The sequence below is a fragment of the Thermobia domestica genome, chromosome 2, assembly GCF_964235325.1.
Source record: "Thermobia domestica chromosome 2, izTheDome1.hap1.1, whole genome shotgun sequence".
In the NCBI taxonomy this organism is placed as follows: domain Eukaryota; kingdom Metazoa; phylum Arthropoda; class Insecta; order Zygentoma; family Lepismatidae; genus Thermobia; species Thermobia domestica.
The window spans coordinates 207,328,880-207,352,892 of record NC_137455.1 but is presented as its reverse complement, the minus strand read 5'-3'; the positions used below and the strand labels follow the sequence as shown (position 1 = coordinate 207,352,892).

Here is a 24,013-nt window from a genome sequence, read left to right as displayed (position 1 = left end):
CTGGATCTAATTTATACCTTCTATTTCTATTTCTGTGAAATACATCTTAACATTCACTTCCCATCTGCGTCTAGATCTTCTTAATGGTCTTCTCCGACTGAGTTTCCAGGTAAAATTTCGAAAATGTTTCTAATTTCTTAAATTCGGGCTCGACGACCTAGGCACGTGAGTCTCTTAGCCTTCATGATCCTAATAATGTTAAGTAAACAGATAATAAATTATGAAGTTCTCCGTTACGAAGTTTCCTTAATTTCCATAACTGTCCCTCTTCGGTCCGAATATTCGCCTTAGGATTTTATTCGCAAATACTTTCAATATACGTTCTTCCCTCAAAGTGAGTGAGCTTCAAATTCTTCGACAGAATTCGTAAATACAAAAGAGTTTGGACTGAATTATAACAATTACTTCTTGGTTTCAATTGACATTTAATTTCTCAGTGGATGTGATTTAGGTCTGTTAATGTTGACCTAGAGCTTTGAAAATATCACTTTGTCGAAAGTATTATTTGATATTTTAACGCATGCACAATTTGCTGTATTAAATTAACGGCTAATTTCCATGTATTTAGTTTCCTTTGCCACTTAAAAAAAAAGATTTCGTCAGATTGACCAAAACATAGAGGCTGGTGATCAAATCGTTTGGTCAATATAGCGCCAACCAAACGTTTGGTCACCAGCACCAAATCACTTGATTACGATTTCTTTCGTTACAGGAACCTAGTATTTGGTTTTCAGTACCAAATATGCACTTGGTAATTTTGACCAAATAAGTAGGATTTGGTTGGGAATACCAAAATTTTGGTTAAAATGATCCAGATTTAGTTCTTGAAACTAAATAATTTGGTTGTAAATACTAAACCTGCATTTAGTGAATTTGAACGAAAGATTTGGTAGAAATTATCAAATACTGTTGGTATAAGTACCGGGACCTACCGTAGAGGGATCAAGACTTCAGTAAGGATCTAATACAATTGCTATCCAAAAATCCTGCGATATCCACAAGTTTCAGAATCCTGCGGTACTCACGTAACAATTTTTATAGTGGGAGTTTGGCTATGAGTATATAATTTGAAGTACTCAGCAACTACCTCAACAAAAATTGTTGCAGAAGTACGGCAGGATTCTCAAACATGGCTATTTGGATAGGGCAAATATTAGTTTCTAAGTGAAGTTTCGACCCGATTACGGTAGGTTTCATAGTTTTGGAGCTATGAACCTTTAAATATCTCTTTTTCATGTTTTCGGCAGCCTATAGCTCCGAAAGAAAGCATTTGTGCACCCAGGTTGGTCTATAATCAACTCCCAAACGTTGTCGGTGTTGTTTCGAAACGCCCTGTATTATTTCAATAATTTTTCCAAGTGGTGTCCCAAACGTAAACGCCCACGATTTTATTAACATATTTCTCAGGAAATATCTATCGCACAGGTAAGAATTCCCATATTTGAATTCCATATAAAAAGATCTCTCAAAATTATGCTTCATATTTCGGATGACACCTAGTATCTCCCCCAAATCCATCAACGGCTCCGGAGCTGGTAGTGTGACTTAGAGTGAGCTGTTCTTAACTACCTCGTTTATATGAATACCATCAGTCGCTGATGCGCCTGCACCCTACGGACGCACCCCGTTGCTAACGCTCGCGACAATGCTGCGCTCCTGTTCTGACTCGGTAAGATATCATTCGTGCTTTTTAGTTGCCACCTAGCACAATTTGGTTCGTGTTTTATGAACCATCGTTTCTGTGCCATACGTTGACACTGCATTTATATTTATGAATACACCACAGTTACAAATAACGAATAATAACCACCACCAAGTGAGTCAGAGCCAATACCAAGTGATCTGGGGAAGAAACTAAACAATACTCCTTATTTCTTTTATATATTTTAGATTTTGTGCATCTGTAAGCTGTGGATTAAACTGTTTATTTTGCAAACTTCTGGTGATAGTGTCACTTTATTTTACCCCTCTCCGGAAGTTTCTAGTGGGAAAATAGGAAAATCCCCAACCCTTGCCCCTATAACTTTGCTTCCTGCTCTAGCGTCGTCAATACAACTCGCTTGCTTCATCTGTATATAAAGGCCTATTTGTTACACCAAATTTACGGCCTCTAAAGTAACCAATACAAATTACGTTACAGTAAATTAATATATACGAAAAAGTAAGCATACCTCGATTTATACAATTAATCACACACTTCAAATATTCATTCTGTGCTGGTAAATAGTCAGTTTTAGTTGTCACTTACATACGCTCAAAACACTGGTAGCTTCCATAAAGATTACCCAGAAGTCAGATCGATACACATGACTTCGCAACTAAACTTAGGTCAGGAAAACCAAATCTTTACCAAATCACTTAAGATTTGGTTGGCATAACCAAATTAAACAACCAAATGTTCTGACCAAAACAAATAGTGTTCATGACCAAACATGTTTGGTATAAATGATCAAATTTTAGGTAAATTAACCAAATGCCCTGACCATACATATTTGGTATTCGTGACCAAGTCATTTTTTCAGTGTGCACTTACTTCTATACCGACGTCAATCAGGTGTTAATAAAAGCTTTACATTTTTCCTATTATCTTCATATCATCCTCTAACAGATTTACATCGTCAGCGCGAGCCATAACATGGCGAGTGAAATTCACATATAGCTCATGTTATTATCTCTGAGTTTTCGTATAGCGAATTCCAGAACAAAATTGAATAATAATGGGGCACATCTCCTTGTTTCAGCCTATTCTCGACGTGAAAGGTAGTAGACAAATGTCTTCCTACTCGAACTTCATTTTGGAATTTGTTGAAATATATCTTAATTAATCTAACTTTTTCCGTAAACAAAATATGGTAATAATGTTCTACAACGTTTTGGTACTAATTAAGTCCTAGGTGATTATGATTATTAAGATTATTAACTGACTTGGACTAATGAAAGAGAAACCAGAACAATAGTTTCCCATTACTTTTAGAACAATCCCAGAAGGCTCACATTATTCTGCAATTATTAAGATCAGTACAAGACAAGCCCATTTTTCCCACTTTCTTTAAGTTCCAACTTCCATTTTCTTTAAATATTGGAAGCAACTATTTTCTGTATGTATTAGAAGTAAAAATAACATCGGTGATTTGTTATTGTGTACCAGTGGAGGTGATTGAAAATCCTGATCTTCTATACAAGGTTATCACGTTTTGAAAGATATTGGAAATTCTTGCTTACGTTTATCGGTTTAAAGTTGTGAAGTGGGAAAGAAAAGAACTATAATATGTTCCACAATAAGTCTTTGATTTCTTTATTCATTATTACATATTTATGTGCATTACTGGCACCCACGGCCTGACACGTATGAGGGATGACGTCCCTCGGCAAGCACATTATCCGGAGAAGAGAAAGGAAGAAAGTAATCTTAGGTTACCAAAATGTTACCAAAATGTTACCAAATGTTACCTAAGATTTGTATGTTAGGTAACATTTTGGTATTTGCCTGGTGTAAATAAGGAAAAAATAGGGAAAAGCTCACTCAGAATGACTAGCTTGAAAACCCTGTTATACCTTTTCGACTGAGACTTCCTACCGAGAATTGAACGTGAACCTGGTTGGGACCAAAGACGAGGACGCTAGCAACTGCACTACGCGGGGAAACACAGTGTGTTTTGAAGACAAAACGAGGTCAGAACGTGTTTGGTTATCTTATGCATGACAAAGAATATTGAACTTAAGAATAATTTTAATACAAACAATTTTTTATGGGTTATCTATTGAAAAGTGAACGATTTACGATAGTTTATTGCTGCCGAATCAAAACATTACAATTAAATGCCGATTTAGTTTGGTAGACTAACTCAAATACAGTTCATTCGATCAAATGCGTAAGTTTAGTAAACACTTTTGATGGTGGTAATCATTATAAACATGATTTAGTGATAATAGAAACTTAATATGTCATTTCGATAGAAAAGTGAAAAGTATATCGAATGATAAAATCACCTAAAGTCTTCCGTTGTGAGATGCTGAGATTAAATATTATCTTTCTGTAAACTGTTCAAGAAGAATTATACAAAATTAAAAACCACATGGAAAATTGGGAAATATCACATTTGGTACATGAATATCAGTGTGCGTGCCTTGAAGAGTACACTCTCCTACTCTGTCCATCCAGTGAATAGCTTTTCTTATTGGTTGCTTATTACTGTGATATACTAAGTAGGTCATTGTTTCAAAGATTAAAATTCAATTTTCTAAGGCGAATAAAAATTAACTTTTCTCTTTCTTCCATGTGGTCTTCACTTACCATTAGGTATAGAAACCTGATTTTATTGGCGAAAATAGCGCAAATTTTGCATTCCAATACAGCAACACCGCATCAAACAGAAATGAGGTAAGTTGATAGATAGGCAAAATGTTATAATACTTCAACTAGATTAGTATTGGTCTAAGATTGTTAATATTTACGCAAACAATGTAAATTCCTCTTAAAGAGGATTCAAGAACAAGCAACTTATTTTTCGGTCATTGATACTTCTTGACAATATTCACTTTACTCCTAGTTTCCTTTACAGTATGCTTATAATATCAAAGTTTTTGGTCTTGTGCAGAAAAAAATCGTTATAAATAAATAAGTTTTAGAATTCGAATGTTATAGGAGATTTAAAAGAATAAATTACATAAATAATAAAGCCATAATATACAAATTTGAAGACCACCATAATATCTCTTCAGACCCAAGTTTATGATCTAAATATTACTTTAGTTTGAAAGCTTGAACGTGCTTCTGAATACTTTCAGAGTATCACCATTTCTTTTTGTCTTTCTCTTTGACGAACGTAGGACTTTTGTTTCTCCCCTTCCCTCAGTAGCTGCTGCGAGATTTTCTAGTTCATTAAGCGGATGAATCCCTTTGAGTAGTTCTTAAATTAGGGCGTTTAGACGGATATTGATTTGACCTCCACCTTAAGATTAGTTTTCCTCTTATAGAGATGTCTTTAATTTAATGCCTGTTATGACTATCACATTGGTGAATGAATATTGACAGTTTGTAGATGAACTTGCCACAGTTTCTTTAGACCAACAGGCAGAGCAGAATGATTAAATCAAAATTTAATATTAGGAAAATAGGTTGTTTTTTCATACGTAAAATAGAATCTCGTAGCGATTTTCACGTGTTGTCATTTACGAAGTAGTGTAAATTACAAATTAAAGTATTAAAATAACAAACGTAGTTGGATGCTTGCAAAACAGAAAACGTTTCATCATGATCTCAGTATATTATTGACTACCAGTCTTAAAATGAATGAGATTTTTATGAACGAGATTTTTTGAGAAATCAACTTAAAACAATCACTACCACCAATAAATTCTTCATGAATTAAGCAAAAAGAAGCGAGTTATGTAACATTGAAGGGTAGTAAATAGAAAATTTATAAAAAATATGAAATATTGCTAGGTGCACTTTTCAGTAAAAGTATCATGTATGGGGCAAATGACTGCAATGTCTATATTTATACTTGTCTCTGTGTGGCATTATATATAAATCGTATACGCTGACTAGAGAAGATTAGAAATATGGCGTTGGAACCTATGCGATCCAAGAAAAGCTGTGCCAGTCAGATACCAAACGTTCATCTGGTTTATTCACTGTTAGTGCATCGGCTCCAAGAAACTATTATTTCTGTCTTTTATAGGGATATGCATGAGTCGAGACACACTTTGTAAAATTCGAGACGAATCGAAGCAAACGCATGTCTCGACTCGATTTTTCCAGTCGTAAAGACCTCGACTCGACTTGAATGTCTGAAAATCTTTCTATAATTTATAACATTATTTTGAAGGAAGTATTCACTCAGAAACAGCCTTGAACCCAATTCCAGCATTTATTACTTTAGAAGCGTACAAAACGCATAAACTTAATAGTTAACGATGGGCCTCCGAAATACACGACCCATCCGTGTGCGAATGTTGACACCACGACACAGGTAACTACGACTGAAACGAACACATAACCATCATCACTAGACTTGGCGCAGTGACAGAGCTTTGCATTGTCTGTTGAATCCCGAAACTTTCTTCATCACGACGATGGGAGGGTGTGAATCCGTCGGGTTGCAAGGGAACAGTTTCTTGACACCTGTACTACAGGACGGAGACAAGCCGGGGGCGGCTTAATTATGCTCTGAGGAACATTCACGTGATCATCCATGTGACTAGTAGACCTCGAGCAAGGCAACATGACGGCCAAGGCGTATCGCACACTGCTTGCAGACTACATATACCCCTTCATGGCAACCATGTTTCCCTACGGTAGTGACATTCTTCGCCTAAATTATGCGCCATGTAACAAGGCCAATAGTGTGATGAAGTGGTTCGAGGAACACAGGGGCAAGTTTCAAGTGATGTGCTGGATCCTCAACTCGCCGGATCTGAACCGAATCGAACATGTCTGGCATATGATTGAACGTGACGTCAGAGCGCATCGCCTCCCTCCCCGTAATTTACGGGAATTAGGTGACCTGTGTGTACATATCTAATGCCAATTCTCTCCAGCGACCTACCACGGATCATTGCGTCCATGCCAAGATGCTTCCCCGTTGTTATCCGTGCCAAAAGTGGACATACTGACAATTAGGTACGTAGTCATAATATTCTAGCAGATGTATGCGTATGTTTTAACTTGTACATTTTGTCTCGACTCGAATTTCGAGTTGTCTCATCTCGAAATCAAGTGGTCTTGTCTCGAAATCGAGTCAAATTGCTAAACAAACTGTCGAGTCGAGACAGAAACATGCTTTCGAATCAAGACACGAGTCGAAACAACATTTTCTCGAGTCTAATCGAGACAGGCTTAAATCTCGACTCGACTCGTCTTTTAGGGTTAGAGTTCACTTCCACTTAATTCTGGTACCTTCTTAATATTTTATGGTGCGGTGTCAATACCGGGAAATTTTAGTGCTCCCATCGGTAGCTATAGATTCACATTCGGGACCATGGATACTGAAGTCGCGCTCTTAAAAACTAGTCCTTGAACGTACACTTTTGTAAATTATTTTTATTCGCACTAACATATGAAATGCAAATGTTAACAAGAAAACACTCAAAATGATAGAGAATTAAGTACCGTATATAACTAAATGCTGAAATCTCATGTTGTGTGAACATTTATATTATGGTAACCAAGTTTCTTTAACCTGACTGTATAACAGTTGCTTTTTGTGGTGAAGTAATACAATCTTAATAAGGGAATTCGTTATTCTGTATACAGTTGTCTAAATAAAACTAGGTTTTATCTTGAGACATGACATAAAATACTTGAAGAAGATAAACAAAATATTCCAAATTTCAAGCCTGACCTCCAAGCACAAGAAATAATCAAGAGGTATACAAAAGTACATAATAATTTATTTAACCATATTTCTAATGAATGAACGGCAACATTTTCTGAATATACAAAATATCTCTTCGTACTAATTTTAAAGAAAAAAATTGTATTACATATCCAGTTTTCATGAAACAGTAATGGAAAGTTGTAATTTGATCAGCATTAGTAGTGTCTTTATAAAAGTATTCTTTATCATGTTTCATAACATAAATAGTTTAGTAATTTTGAGCTTAAGGCAAACTTTTTAGTATGTCGGATATTGCACATTAGTTAGTGAAGACAGGAAAAGAGAATGAACAGTAAGACCTCAAACACAAATCTGCTTTCGACATTAAGAAAAAAAACATTGACCCATTAAAATAAAAGACCATTAAAGACATTAGGCTATGTAGATGACAGGTAACACTTATTCAAATATTTTATAAGAAGAGAACCGAAACCAAAAGATTAGCTGTTAGCAATTGGCATAATTACATATGAAAACATCATTTTTGTCTCAATTTGCAAACACATAGCTATTTCCTCTTGAACAGAATGTTTCATCTCGACACAAATACTGCCATGTTGCATGGGTAGAAAGCTCCAGATAATTAACATTCTTTTGTAAATAAGTTTGAGCTCAGGTAGCTATTTCCGCTTGAGTGATAAAGGTGGAAACTGCATCTACAATGTTCTATACGGGAAGAAGATGGCAGAGGAAATGTGCAAGAAACGACATCTGGTGGTGAACCTCTGAGCCCTTATACAGCGCTATCTAATTTTAGGATCGTCTTCTAGGAAATAGGATTAAACGGAGTTCATACCTGATAATGAGATTTTCTCTGTCTAAATGTTTCTGTGCCTTCTGCGTGCATGAGTCTTATACGTCATATATGCTCTTCAGAGGACTTCGTGTTTTCTTCTGCTTTTGCTAATATCCCACTCACGCTCATCTAAAGTTTACCGTTACTATCAGATTAAGAACATTTCAAAACAACTAATATGACGTATGATTTTGAAGGAAAAATTATATAGATCAGTGACAGTTGGAAGAAAAAAAAAGAAATACAAATATGTGAAACACAAAATTGGTTTGGTGTTGTACTGGAGAGATTTTTTGAAGCAGACGTATTTCATATATTCAGTAGCATGATCTGTGTAGATAGAGGTTAACATAAATGGCTGCAGTGAATGCAGCCATCAATATTTTTAATGGCAACGCGTTTTGGTGCTTATTAATGGTTTATTGGTTTATTGATGCTGTTACTGTAAACATAGCAGAAAAATTAGTAGATCGATCAGCGTTAGTATATCTATTTTGTATACACAAGTTGTATGATTTTTTTTTTTTTTTTTTTTTTTTGTATTGGCTACATTATTTATCGTGTTCAAAGAAGTAAGTCACCAATGCCAATAATGCCATGAGTTTTAGGTTCTTTCTAAGGAAAATGCATTCGCCTCATATAACAGCCATGCCCCCCCACCAAGCTATATGTCGAGAGTGTAATTGGAACTACACTGAATAAATGGCTTCTTGCTTTTGAAATCATCATCTTCGACTTAAACAGCCACGTTTATTGTCATACCTTGCATTTTCTTTAGACATTTGCCCATCTCTTTATACGCTCCTTCGTTCATTCCGATATAAACTGACCTAGAAGCCATATGGTTCAACATATCTCAAGCAAATTTTAAACTTAAGATTTTATGTGATCATTCAGAGAAGTTTCTCGAATTTTCTTCCTACCTGTAAAAGTAAGGATAATTTACTTAAAGGTAAAAATTAAAAATTGCAAGTTTCACAAAAATGTGTCCAATTATTTTGTTTATATTTTGTAAATCAATTTTCCAAAAATCTCAGTATGTGGTATAGGTCATTTTTCTGGGAAAAATCGAGAAGCAGTAGTTTATTGTTGGGGTGAGTTTACTTTCAGACGGGGTAATTTATTCTCGGGGATGAGTTTTTCGGACATTTTCTCAGATAAAACTCCCATGATTTTCGTCATAAATAAATATTTTATTAATAACTTGACAATATATTATAACTCATTTGTGCTGAAAAAAATCAACGAGGAATGGTTTATTCTTGAAAGTGAGCTTTTTCGCACATTTTTTTCAAAAATGACAGACGCGATTTTGTTCATACTTATTTCATTAATAGCAAGATAATATGACATAACTAATTTGTTCTGAAAAATGTACAAGGAATAGTTTATTCTTGGGGTTAGCTTTTTAGTACAATTTTCTCAAAAATGACTCATGCGATTTTGTTCTTATTTTAAAAGTAAATATTTTAGTAATATTCTAACAATATTACATAGCTCGTTAGTTCTTAAAGTCTACGAGGAAAAGTTTATTCTTGAGGGTGAGATTTTTATAATTTTCTCAAAAACGATTCATGTATTTTTCTCATAATTCATAACTAATTATTTGACAATTTTGTAACACACCACTCATGCTATTTTGTTATTATCTTGAATACAAATATTTTAGTAATAATCGTAACATATGTAACAAATTATTTCTTACAGAAAAATCTGCAACTTTTGGGAATGAATTTTCTATTGGTAAAGATTTTCGAAAATACCTTCTTCGTATTCCACAAGAAAATATTTCATTAATAACTGCATCACTACATGATTAACTTTCAGGAATTGGAGCGAGAAAGTTTAGTGGTGTGACCCGTACCTTTTATTACAATTAATGCAGATATTTAGACTTACGTCGTTTTCCGAGAAAATGTGTCAGACATAAGCTGCAACTGTTTCAGTCTACGATGAAAAATAAAAAGCAGAATTTGAAAATATTCATAAAGTTTGCCCGTTCAGAATATACACATGTACAGTGTTCTTTTTTACCTTTTAAACAAAGTATTCTGTTGTTGGCATAATCATATTTCAGACATATAGAATTGCCTTAATGTATACGCACTCATATCTAAAATAACTTTCAGTTAAATCTCAAGAATTTCTAAGAATAATTATAAATAATTTTGTCAGAATTCCAGGAATTCTTAAGGGTACCTCTTTGCGTAATTCACATTTACGTAAACATTAATGACAAAATTTGCCTGAATCATCAATTAGATTGGAAGGCTTCTCATTAAATTAAATTAATATTCAAAGATTCTTCCTTTCTTTTTCTTTTTCATTTTTTCTTTTCTTTTTCTATTTTACTTTGCGAAGTCTTTCAATGTCTTTCGAGGGTAATATCACAGAGACATTCATGAATTCCGAATAGTATTTACTGGTTGCGTCATTAAGAGTTAGTACAAATTCCATCTTGTAACAATTTGGAAGGAGAATAACAGCTACATCTTAGTATTGTTGTGTTTGTCAAACAGTTTATTTATGTAGTATTATTAGATGACAAAGTTGTATAAAATTGTTGAAAGTTTTGACCTTTCACTTGTTGACAGAAAAAGAAAGATCAATTGGACGATAAAGTACGTAAATTATAAATATTCTATAGAACCCTGTAAAACATCGCAATTCTTCATCGATATCCATATTCTATAGCAGTTATCAATGCAATTATCGCTTTTTTAAAAAAATATTGTCGTGATTGGTCTCACATTAAATTGAGTTCATATATTAACATTATATTAGATATGAATATGCTTATTTTCCCAATGAAAATGTATTCATAGTACATCATCTCTTAATTTAATATCAATGAAGTAACAAAAATACTATCCTCTAAAAATATCCACAGATATCGCTATAATAAAATACAATTTCCTTGACTTATGTAAGTGTCATAGGCTACAGTTTTTTAATTTTTGAAAAAAAAAGCAACCATGACTTTTGGGCAACCTTCCTTGTTTAAGCAATCTTGCAAAAGTACGACGTCTTGTTCAATTATTGAATTAATACTTTTTATGTATAATCAAATATAGCCGTGCTTTCAATGTGCTATACTATTCTTATAATCTGAAAACAACTTGAAAGATGTATATCGATGAACTCCTTATTTATTTTTAAGTGTAAAATTAAATCTGATTACTCCTATATAAATAAGTTTAACTGTATTATTACTTATAAAGTTTTTAGACCGAATTTAGTCTTAAAATCAGATAATAATTGTAATCGTCAGAGAATAAAAATACTGTGTCTGTTCCAAATATATTCCTTCATTAAAGTACAGAACGATTGCATTAATATTGAATAAATTTTTACTAGTTTATAATAACTTGAAAATAATACTTTCCTTTCGCGTTAGAGGAGCTCACATTTAAAGTTATTGTCTCTGTCTAAAGTTATCACCTTTCTGCATGTTTTTTTTTTTCTTTTAGCGAAAATATATCAGTATTGAAAATTCTCATATGGGAACTAGAAAAATGAATTAAAATTTGAACTTTAGATTTTTCACTTAATTCTGTCAAGAAATGAGTACATGCCATATATGGCACACTATGCAGTTAGGTAAACATTCCTAGAAGTGCACAGCGATACAATTCTAAGGGTACACTTGTAAACCAATTTCGAAGAATATTTTGTGGATTATAGTTCCAGGTACAGACCAATTGACTACTATTGCCTAAGTCTGGAGCTGCAGTAGGAAAAATATCACTTTGAACCACAGTTAATATTTCGAATATTGAGACCTGAAATTCCACTCAGAACAAATGCTTTATAACCCCATTTGTGAGGTTTCCTTGTTTGATATTGTTTTATCGATGATCTACACTTTATGGGAGTAATTTGTTCATCCATTGCCAAGAATTCGCCTTTGGAGACTTTTATCAGACGTTATCGTATCTGCTCAAGAAAAGAACTAATCTTATGAAGTATGCCATGGGCAAGTTCTCCTGCAGGAATGAAAAAGTTGAATTGGCAATGAAGTGAATAAATTCTTTGATCTCTTCAAACAGATCACAACACATCACCTGATTTACCGCATCATGACCAAGCCTTACGTTCCAGTATTGTCTAGTAGCTGCGAGTTGAATAATTGACATCTAGAAAACCACACAATAAGCTGTTCAAGTTGATGTGTAATCATTTGTTGGCCGAACTTGCATTGAATATAGTTTTGACTGTTCAAGTACATACTGAAGAATCTCATCAATGAAAAGGTACTTGAAATATTCAATAGGCGTTTACAGCTGCTTTATTTCTTCAGGTAAGTCCTGAGGTCCTTGAAATTTTACATCTTCTTGGGACTTGTGCAAGTTTCTAGGTCTCAGCTTAATGTTTTTCAAATCGCTCGATGACGTTGACCTCCTATTCTGAGAATTATTTGTAAGACAGAGAGGGACATCATCAACATCTGAATTCATTGCATCATCATAATTGGATATGACGATCCTCTCAGGGGAAGGAGCAACAAAATCTTTATCCAAGTCCGATAACAAAATATTGGTATTTCTTGGATCTAGCTGATTCATCTTCGGATAAATCTGATAATTCAATGTCTTCACTATTTAGAAGTTCTCAAACAGCTACTGATGAATGGTCATCATTAAAAAAGTCCTGGATCAATTGGTGTAACAGAATTGCAGAACGACTATAGTAGTTGTCACTTCCACACTTCAAGAACATAAAGTAGCTGTAAACGCATGGTGTGGCATATATGGCACACACTCCTCCAATACGAACATACCATATGAATATCATATTGTTAGAAATACATCTCAAAGTACTTATTTTCAATGCAACATTTTTGTTTGGGAAAAGTGCACACAATGATTCGCCAAAAATTATTTTCACTGATAAAAATCCACTGCTTCACAAAAACCACATGTCTACGTTTCCCCGTCTAATAAAACTTACAAAGAACATGCCAGATGACACCAAAATCTCTTATTCATAGATGTCAATATCTCACACAACAGACGAAACAATCATTTGGCGCCTTTGATAAATTACACAATAGCTAAAGTGAAAAGGGGGGATGTGCCATATGCGGCACGGCATGCAGTAAGGGGTTAAGAGAACCTAATGTAAGAAATTGGTGTGTTCTTTTATTGATGGACATACACGATCTGTTTTTAAAGTTAATATCCAAACATGAGTCTAAAATGCAAGAAATCTTACTAATAAAATAGGGAAGTTGTTTACCAATTTTTGACATGATATTCCCAAGAGCTTATAATTAGATATTTACAATAAAATTAAAATACGATAGAATAAACACAAATGAACATAACTCAGATGAACTTTTTGATGTCTTAATATTCCTATGTGTATATGTGTTAAGTGTTTTGAAATCTACATTTTACATAATATCTAGAAACTGATTAAATTATAACTTTATTAATGAAATTAATGGCATCAGATAAGAGTAGCTTCACAAAATATTTAAATAAAAGTAAGTTTAGAGAGCTTAATATGGATTCTTCTGTAATCTTCAAAGAGAATCTAGTTGCAATAGTCTATTATCGGGCAGATTTCGGTTTCTGGAAGCTATCTACCAAAAACATTTTGACACAAAGAAACAACGCTCCTCAAGTCAGTTAATTGAATGTGCCTTATCTCGAACCCTTTCATTGTGTTCATTGATACGATCACCAAACACAGTTTACCAGTTTCCCGCTATTGTGTGCTGAGCAACTATTGCCAGTTATTTGAGGTGTACTTCAAGTCTGCGACTGAACAAAGGAGAGCATTGTTTGATAAGAAGTTACCAAACTTCTCCTCTTCTGAAATCTCCAAAAAGTATAATAGAAGAAACTAAGAGTACAATAGTTCTGAAATATGTAGTTTTCTTCTAAGTCTCATGGAAATTCCAATCGATTGTTCACTTTTTCTTCTGAAAATATATATAAAACTATAAGATTGGAACGTATTTTTTTATTTCATAAATAGCTGAGATTTATAAAGTATTTTTGTTTCGCTTATTTAAAACGATTATAATAGAAAAAATAGGTTATAATAGAAAATATGGAATAGGTGAAATACTTTTATTACATTAATACGGTAATTTCAAAACCTATGTAAAAGGAATTAATTATTGGTATAAATAGCTAAGAAAGCGATTTACACCACTTCTCTGGAAATCTAAAGTAAGAATTGAGGAAAGGTTAAAGTAAGTCGATGGCAAGAATTAATCTATGATATGAAGGAGATGATTAAGTTGTGTTAAAACATGATGTCCGCTGTGCCTTTTATAGAGTACATATGTCTAATTTCGCAGTATATTGTATGTTACAATATACTTTATTAATCATAAATTTAGCAAATAATGAACACTGCTAAAGCAATGGAGAGAAACACACCTTAGAAGTTTCAGTTTCATTCAGTAGATATGAAACACTGGTGGATGTTTACTGGCATTTGAGATGTTCAGATGCCAAACCGATTAACTATATCGAACGAGATTTTTTAATAGTGAGTATTTTAGTAACTTTCAGAAAGATACAATGCATTTTAATGCGAGTGAACAGAACGTTTACTCACCCTAGTGGCAAATTGTTACACTATTGAGTTAATCGATTTTGCCTCTCATAAGAATGTATATTTTCAACGTCAAAGACATGGACAGCTAAAAAGAAAACGGAATTAATCGGTTTGGCTTCTGAATTCATTTTAATTGACGATGTATAACTTCTAACATTCTACCATTAATATATATTGTTGTTTCAATAGTAGAAAATAGGATGTGGATAGCCACTGTTACATCATGGATAACCACTATACACATTTTAACGGATTAATTCCACTAACTAATCCAGTAGAAATAATTGTTCGAGCTACCTATTGCAAAATGACGTAACTCAAGAGTTATCGTAAAGAGTATGGACGAACGTAGGTCATCGTTATCCCTGAAGGAGTTAACTATTAACTCCGTCAATAAATTCAGTCGAGATAGTCTCTGTAATCGCTCTAGCTATCCATTGCAAAAATAAATAAATAATTAAAAACAAAATCCAAAAATTTCCTTTCGTTCAAGATTTATCATGGGGAGTAACGGATGGACGTTAATATCATCGTTACAAACTAAAATGCGAAATCATTGATACCGTTAATAAATGTGAGCGAGATAGTCGCTCTACCTGCTCTTTGCAAAATATCAAATTCAACAATTTGATTTCATTCAAGAGATATCGTGTGGAATAACGGACTATATAAGTACCAATATTACAATCTTCTTATGTTTACTATTATGATTTGTCACAATTGCAAGGGGTTGCAGCATCTATGCATGTACATAATCAAAACATTATGGGCAAAACCAACGAATATTTGATAAGGTTTCTTCTTAGTATTGCACTTTAAAGGCACGGAAGCATAGACCATGAAACTGAGGTGAACTCAAGAGAAATAGAGGTGAACTCAAGAGAACAATAGGAAAGAAAATATCGATTTCTGTAAGTAATAAGATTGTAGAGGAGTGATTGTTGATTTCAGGAAACCCACTTCAGGGGGTCTACCACTCGGAAGATAATTCACCATAGAAGGATATGTTTGGAAAAGTACAGAAGGTAATACTGATCATTCTAGAACAGAATACGCACTGTAAAATCTTATAGGTTACATTTACTGACCGATTACCGTCAATTCTGGCTGCCAACCAATTACTTTAAAATTTACGGTATTATTGTAAAATTTATGGTTATGTCCCATAAAAAGTTAGTATTTATGACCTATTACCTTAACTGTAGTACCAATACCGTAAATTTTAGGGTAAGCGGTTGGCAGCCAGAATTGACGGTAATCGGTCAGTAAATGTAACCGTAATTGTTTACAGTGTGTATTAATATCAATTATACTGTGAGCTACTTAGCATAAATGTCCAAAGAGTAATCTACTACGATATAAGAGTTTATATAACGGTGTTTGTCACTGCGTTAAGTATTTGCTGCCTTAGTATAGTTCAAAGGAAGGTGGATAAGAATATAAGGCTAACAGAATCTCATGTTTTCCACAGAAAGAATTCTGAACCTCGGAAACTCGAACGACCTTCGTATAATTGCAAATATGCAATATAATACAGAAGTATATATGAAATCATTGCCTGGAAAAAGAAAATAGTAGGGTGTAAATATTCCCCTAAAATGACGATATGATCACAGGTAGTGATGCGACAGTAAGTATCAGCACAGAATCCACTGAAAAAAATGGTCAGTAGTGTTACAGATATACCGCCGTGTTTCACGGTTAGGTGGAGACCCAGTAGCTCATCCGCTTCTTTCAGCATCCGCCACACATAAACACGGTCCATTGTTTTTAACAAGGTAAGCGATGACAAGTCCAACCATGTCTCACGCATCCAGTCACCAGCGGTTCATGTTGCTAGTGACACCATTGGCATCTGCTAAAGCGTAATGGTCTCTCAGCACCACTTTCGTTCTTGCAACTCAACCTCTTATGTCCATAATATGTATGTAACTCTATGTATGTGACTATAATATGTATGTGAGTTTCAGGGTTTCAAAAAATATGTTACAAAGGAAAGAAAGGAAGGTATTTCTGTTACAATCAATGCTCGTTTCGTTATTCAAAAAGTGCCGAATGGGAGGAATCTTTGACGTCAGAGGTTTGATATTCGCCATAAAACAAAATCTTAATTTTACGAAATAAATAAAAGCAACAAGAAGATTATACATGTTTCATGGTTTCAAAAATTACGCACCTAAGGAGAAAAATGGTAACATTTACTTTTATTTCCCTTTCTTGTATCTTGAAAGTGTTGAATGCAAGGATTCACTTAAGTTGTAGGTGTATAATAAGCAATAATGTAGGTGGTGGGTACATAGGCATTAACTAAAAATTAGAAAATACGTATTTCATAATTTTCAGGAATTCCGCTCTAAACAGGAGAAAAGTGGAACATTTCTATAGCACTCTGACTTTCCTTTTAGATAGAATTGCCATAATTATTTATGTAAAATACGAACAAGCCTTAACATGACGACCCCTCAAAAATATTGTGGTCAAGCACAGAATAAATATTTTGAAATTTCTTACCTAAAAATCACCTTTTTAGGTTATTACACAATTGTTTACTGTAATACTTAAAACACTATTGGAAACTAACATATTTTATAATTGTTTTTCATTAAAACAAATATAATAAATCATACAATTAGATTACCTATATTAAATCTAACCAAAAGATCCCTGAGATGGAAAAATGAGACATTTTTTTTTTTTTTTTTAAAAAAAAGATAGGTTTGGGTGCAAAACCTGGCAGCCAGAACCTCACGGTGACAACCTCGCGGACCAAAATCTCGCCTGGCCAAAACCTCACCTGTCCAAAACCTCGCCGCCCAAAAGCTTGCGGGCCAAAATCTCGTCTGTCCAAAACCTCGCGGTCCAAAATCTCGACAGATCGAAACCTCGCCTTGCCAAAACCCCGGGTCCCAAAATCACGCCATACCCAAAATCACGCCTGTCAAAACCTCGCGGTCCTGATCTCTGGACACAGAATCACTCCTGGTCTGAACTACGCAGGACGTAATCTTGCCTAGGAAGAAATGTTGTCAGTATAAAGTCTCGTTTCGACGATTTCTGCGATGTAGAATGCTCTGTATATTTTATATGTATGTATATATTTTGTAATAACACATAACTGCATTAAAATAATAACAAGAAAATATTCTAACGCGTGCTTTGAAAATGTGTATATAAAAATGAAAATGACTATGTTTGTGACATTATACCTCTTGAGCCACCGGACCGAACTCGATCAAATTTTCAACATAGATGGTGCTTGGTCCTGGGATGTCTTTTGTAATTTCACTTTGACAGCATAATGAAGTGGAGGGTAAAATATTTAAAAATAAATAAACCTTAATAGCTCTCGACCCACGAGATCACTCTCGATCGAATTTGCCAGACAGATCAGCTTGGGATGGCTTTTATCATTTCACTTTGACGGAGACCTTGGGAAGTTCTAACAAAATTGAATAATATTTATGAAAGTATGAAATATCTGAGTTTTTACGTCCCTCGACTATGTCCTGTAGGTTAAAAGAGACGTAGATGATCAGAATGAAGGAAATGATGGAATGAAGAAAGTTTGAGAAAACGGGAATACCCCAAGAAAGCCCACACACAAGATTTTTGTTATTATTATTATTTAAAATATTACTATTATTATTATTATTGTTATTATTATTATTATTATTATTATTATTATTATTATTATTATTATTATTATTATTATTATTATTATTTGTAATATGGAATTGCATATTAAGAAACTCATTGGGTAAATTTTAAGGAAAGGTTTCATTCTGCAAGTTTTTGGCCAAGTAAGATTTCGGTCCGCGAGGTTTTGGAATATGAGGGTTTCACGAGGCGAGATTTTGGCTCACGAGATTTTAGGCAGCGAGGTTTTGATCACGCGAGATTTTAGGCAGCGAGGTTTTGGCCACGCGAGGTTCTGGCCCGCGAGATTTTGAGCGGCGATATTTCGGCCGCGAGATTTTGTCCGTATCCCAAAAAGATAACCAACTTTATTAATAGTAACTAAAATATAATTTATATGATGAATAACACAATTGTTTTACATTAATTTAGTAACTTTGGGGAGCTAATTCGTGGCTAAGCGGTTACCGTACGCACTTTTGGCGTGGAGGACCCGAGTTCGATTTCCGGCTGGAGCTCATGTGGTTCGAATTATACGTTAGTATGTAGGTCCCGTCTCATATCCCCTCGCTGCTGAAAGGGACGTTAAACTCAAAAGTAACTCAACTCATTAGTAACTTCGGTATTTGCCTTTATCACACCAGGAGTATCCAAATTAAAAAGAAAACTAAAAGCTAACATTGTATCAAAAATTAAAAAAAAAAACAAACAAAAACTATTATATAATTAGACTGTAGAAAGGTTTTCCGAAATAACTTCTTATTATACGGTGGTATTGTTCTGTCACGGTAATAGTGTTGCCACCAACTTCAATAGTAAAGAGCTAAATTTCGCCGAAGATTTTAGCGATTTCCTACTCGGGAATTTTCGGGCAGCTCCAAAGCTGTCAAATACGGACATTTTCCTATTTCATAGTTTGTACGGTACGGACACGGACCCAAAAATACAAACAGTCCGTACAAAATACGGACATATGGCAACCCTACTTTTAGATTTCCCAACCATGCTGTGCATAAGAATCAGAAGTCATAGAATATCATTGTTTGACTGTCGACAAGTATCAGAGCAAAATCAGTAACCGAGATTTTTTCACAATAGATCCAGCGTCCTCAAAATGGGATCCATCTCCTCCGTTATCTATGTATTCAAACTAGAAGTGGTTCAAATTATTTATTTCCAAATTCAACGTTTATCAACATGGAACAAAAATGGTAATATACAGCTAGAAGCGGTTTTCTGAAAACAATTTAGTGTTTCAAAGCAAAGAAACATTGACTGTCCTGAATATAATACCGAAACTAGAAGTGGTTCAAATTTAACATTACTTCTGGTTTGAATACCGGTTTGTTGATTTCCTCAGAGCAAAAATCATAAGCTACATCAAGATGCAGTTTTTTCTTGTTTCCCCAAAAAATATACTCTTTTTCTTATTTAAACCCTTTACTCAAACCGAAAGTGGTTCGAATTAACCAATTTTGATTTCAATAGTTATCGTCATAAAACAAAAATGGTAAGATATAACGACAAGCGATTTTCCAATCGTTTCAGAATGTGAAGAGAACGTAATCACCACAAACTACAACACCCTATGGAAACCAGAAGTAGTTCAAATTTAATACCACTTTCAGTTTTGATACTAATTTTCGTAGAGCAAAAACAGTACGCGATAGCGAGGTGATCGAGAACATTCCAAGAGGAGGTTCTATCTATTCTCTTAACCAATTATTCGATATGGAATTGGTTCAAATTAATGATTTCCTACTTTTATCGCCGTAGAACGAAAACAGAAACGCATAGCGGGTATCCAGCAATGCGAAGCAAAGGACACAATTTTATTTGTAATATTATACGTTTGACCATTAAACATACCTTTTTAATGTAGTACTCACAATCTAATGACAATTTTATTTGACCTAAAGAAGAAAAGCTAAAAATATAGCCCTTTGACATTTTTCTGTGCACGTAAGATGTCAGATGTAATTTTTAACTGGTAGAAATGCCTGAACTTAGAATAGATTTTTATCATCTTGATTACCTAAAACAAGATTAAAATCATAAAATAGTGGGAAGATGTAATATTCGTTTAAGTTATTTTCGTAAGCTGCAAGATCAATAGCAATTATTAGTAGACTTTTCTTTGTAATTTGACGTCTTTAGACTTTCTTAAGGAACGCGCCTGCAATTTAAAATGCTGATATTACACATCTATGACAGACTCTAAATATCTCTACGTAGTGGAACTTCATATACTTTTGTAATTTTTAAAATCCGTTTTTTTAATACAAAGACAAAATATATATCGTAATAACATCTATCCGAATAGAAAAATCTACCTGCAAAAAACATAATATACGATCGATTAACTCACCGTACACATTTGTCTTTAAAATATCTGAGAATAAAACGATATAATGGAAGACAGGATAACATAATGTGTATGAAATAGGAATTCATAAACTGGTTTCCTGCAAGTTTGAGATATGACTGAAGATAGTGAAATACTGTGTAGTGCAATATTGGATTAAGTATATCTCACGTTAACAAATAAAAATATATTGACACGTTATAATTTATAAGGTAGAAGGTAAATGGTTGTTTCCATGGTGATTTTCCAGTAGATCCGTTTCAGAGGCACTTCTTCCACCCATTCCACCCATTACAATGTCCCGGCTCGTTGTTCTGTTCCTGTGGCAGATTAACGGCTATTGGAAGTGACTCCCCGAGTGGTAGCCCGTTCTCCAGCCAGTGTAAACTTTCAGGTCTCCATCGATCACTTTCCTTCCTACACTACCAAGTTCTGGAGTATGTCACGAGACCAGGCTTTGCAGATAACCTCAAAAGTATCGATTTCAATGCTCAAATAAAAAGGAAAGAAAATTTCTTCCTTTTTTATGGTTTTGCTGGAACGTTATTTGGTGCTAATAATCCCTAAACTGTTTAAACTTACTTTCTCACTCAGTGATCCATTCTCACTCAATGACCTAATTAATCGACGAAAAGCTTCCTTTATGATACTAGAAAACTCAGTCGCAATTGATAGGATAATGATGGTAATAAGTGAATTAGTGAAAGTGATCGATATGATGACCGTGCTTTAAATATATGATTAAGCTTCATATCTTCATTGAATACTAAATGCTTTCTTAATTAGCATAATATTTTACACTCTTACAACGAAAGTTTTAAGGTTGCTTTTTGTGTAGAAGTACTCTTTTCTGTTAAGGGAAGAAAACACGTGTAAGCATTCCGGGAATGAATGAAGGTATCATATTAAGCCTCATATGGTAAGTGTCATCCTCTGTTACGTATCAGATTTGCTTCATACTGGATTCACTACAACAAGGAGACAAAATGAAACCATACTCTCCATTCTTGACTTGAAATGGCCTTTTTTATTGTTTTAATATATTCTACAACCAAAACATACCTATAAGATAACAAGAATCAGGCAGTATAATGTATATTTGTTGTTATAAGGAAGCAATGAGAAATTTAAATGTTAATGTTGATTTACACAATACTCGCTTATAATAAATCAAAAAACTATTGCAGAGGTTTCCTACCTTTTCGGCTCACGACACACTTTACTGAACGCCTACATCATCGCGACACACTTGTTTCATTTTTTTTAAAATTAGAAACCGTATTTAGAATTTAATATACCACCATTACGCACCACGGCTAAAGGAGATGGTGATTATAGGATAGATGATAATGGTGGAATGACGGAACTTGGAGGAAAATGGAGAACACAGAGATCCCACACACACGGTGTTTGTCCACCATAAAGCTCACTTCGCTGGAGTTGGAATTAAACCAGTATCTCCACATGCTACCGCTGTCTCGATTATTTAAAATATTATTAATAATAAGTTATAATAGTATAAATCTCTAAGTTTATACAAAGTAGAATCTTTATGTAGTGCTGATTGTATTGCTGCTGGCGTTGACTGGTACAGTTTGTTTGAATATTGATTTTAACTAATTATTGGGGACTTCACGATATTTAAATTATAAAATCTCGCAACATACGCTATGGGACTGTGAGACTATCAGTGTGTAGCTCACAGCGGTTGGGAATTATTACACTATTGTATTCTACTATACTATGCTATGCTATACTATTCTACTATACTATGTATTCTACTCTACTATTCTAGTATACTAGTGTAATACTATAATTATTACACTATTGTAGATAAAATACTACATACATATTTTGGAAGCTTAACACACTGTATGTTATTATTATTATTATTATTATTATTATTATTATTATTATTATTATTATTATTATTATTATTAATTCGGCCTGTTATTATCAGGTCGCGTGACTAATGATTCTAGGGGGGTTCAATGTTTCTCGATCTTCAGAGTTCTATTTTAACTCCCAATATTTTCTTCTACTTTTCAAGTCATCGATCAGTTACATTCTTCTTTCAACTTACTTTCCTTCCATCTTTTCTTCTAAGGCGGTATTAAGAACACAATATATTAGGAAAATGTCCCCAATCCAATTACCCTTCCTACGAAGGATGCTGGCTAATACCGTCCTATTTCTCTCCTACCTGTTTTAAAACACCTTCGTTTATTACATTTCATCTTCTCCATCTTTCTCCAACACTACATTTCGAAGCACTCTAAATATTTCTTCTTTAACTTCCGTAATGTCCAATTTTCTGAACCATACAGTTCAATACTCCATATACAGATGATGATCAGAAAAATGGAAACATGTGTAGTTGGTAACACGCCAGATGTATGGGTTGGCAGTGGTGTCGTGGCGCCCGCAGCGCCGGACCGCTGGTGGTAGTGTGTTAGGTCGGTCTCCATACTACGTCAGGCGCAGTGGAACAGCAGTGTCCAGTGGCTGCAGCAGACGGAGGTAGTGTAAAATGGGAGACCTCTCAGATTTTCAAAGAGGGCAAATTGTTGGTGCGCGGTTATGTGGAGCGAGTGTGACGGCAGTGGTTACTGTCTTAGGTGTCGCGTGGGACAGTGTTGAAGGTCATGACGGCCTACACAACACACTGGAAAACCACATCGGGGAAGCGGAAGAGTGGGCGGAAGAAAATCATGAGTGACAGGTCACACCTTGTATTAAAGCGCATTGTCACGCAGAACCGTCGTGCCACTGCGGAGCAAGTGATGGAGGAACTCAATCAGCACCTTCCCCACCCTGTTTCGACAATCACAGTCCGCCGCGAATCACATGACATGAACTTATGGGGCCGTGTTGCACGGGCCAAACCGCTCATCAAGGATCATAACGCTTTCGCACGCCGCAAATGGTGCCGCGACCATGCAACTTGGACCGTTGAGGACTGGAAACGTGTGATATGGTCGAATAAGTCATCCTTCACCCTATTCCCAACCACGGGCCGTGTTTATGTGTGGAGAACGCCCAAAGAAGCTTATGATCTGCAGTGTCTCCGCCCAACTGTGAAACATGGCGGCGGCTCGGTGATGCTGTGGGCCGCCATATCATGGATTTCATTGGGTCCTGTGGTCACACTTAGCGGACGAATCACTGCCAACGATTATGTCGAAATTTTAGGAGACCACTTGCATCCTATGGTCCGGATGTTGTTCCCGGACAATGACGCCATCTTCCAGGATGATA

At 34.7% G+C, this 24,013-nt stretch overlaps 1 protein-coding gene across 1 annotated transcript in view; it reads right to left on the bottom strand.

The window, feature by feature from the left end:
* Positions 1–24,013, bottom strand: part of LOC145678368 (zwei Ig domain protein zig-8-like) — an 887,136-nt gene that overhangs the window by 242,853 nt on the left and 620,270 nt on the right. The gene's annotated exons all lie outside the window — the stretch shown is intronic.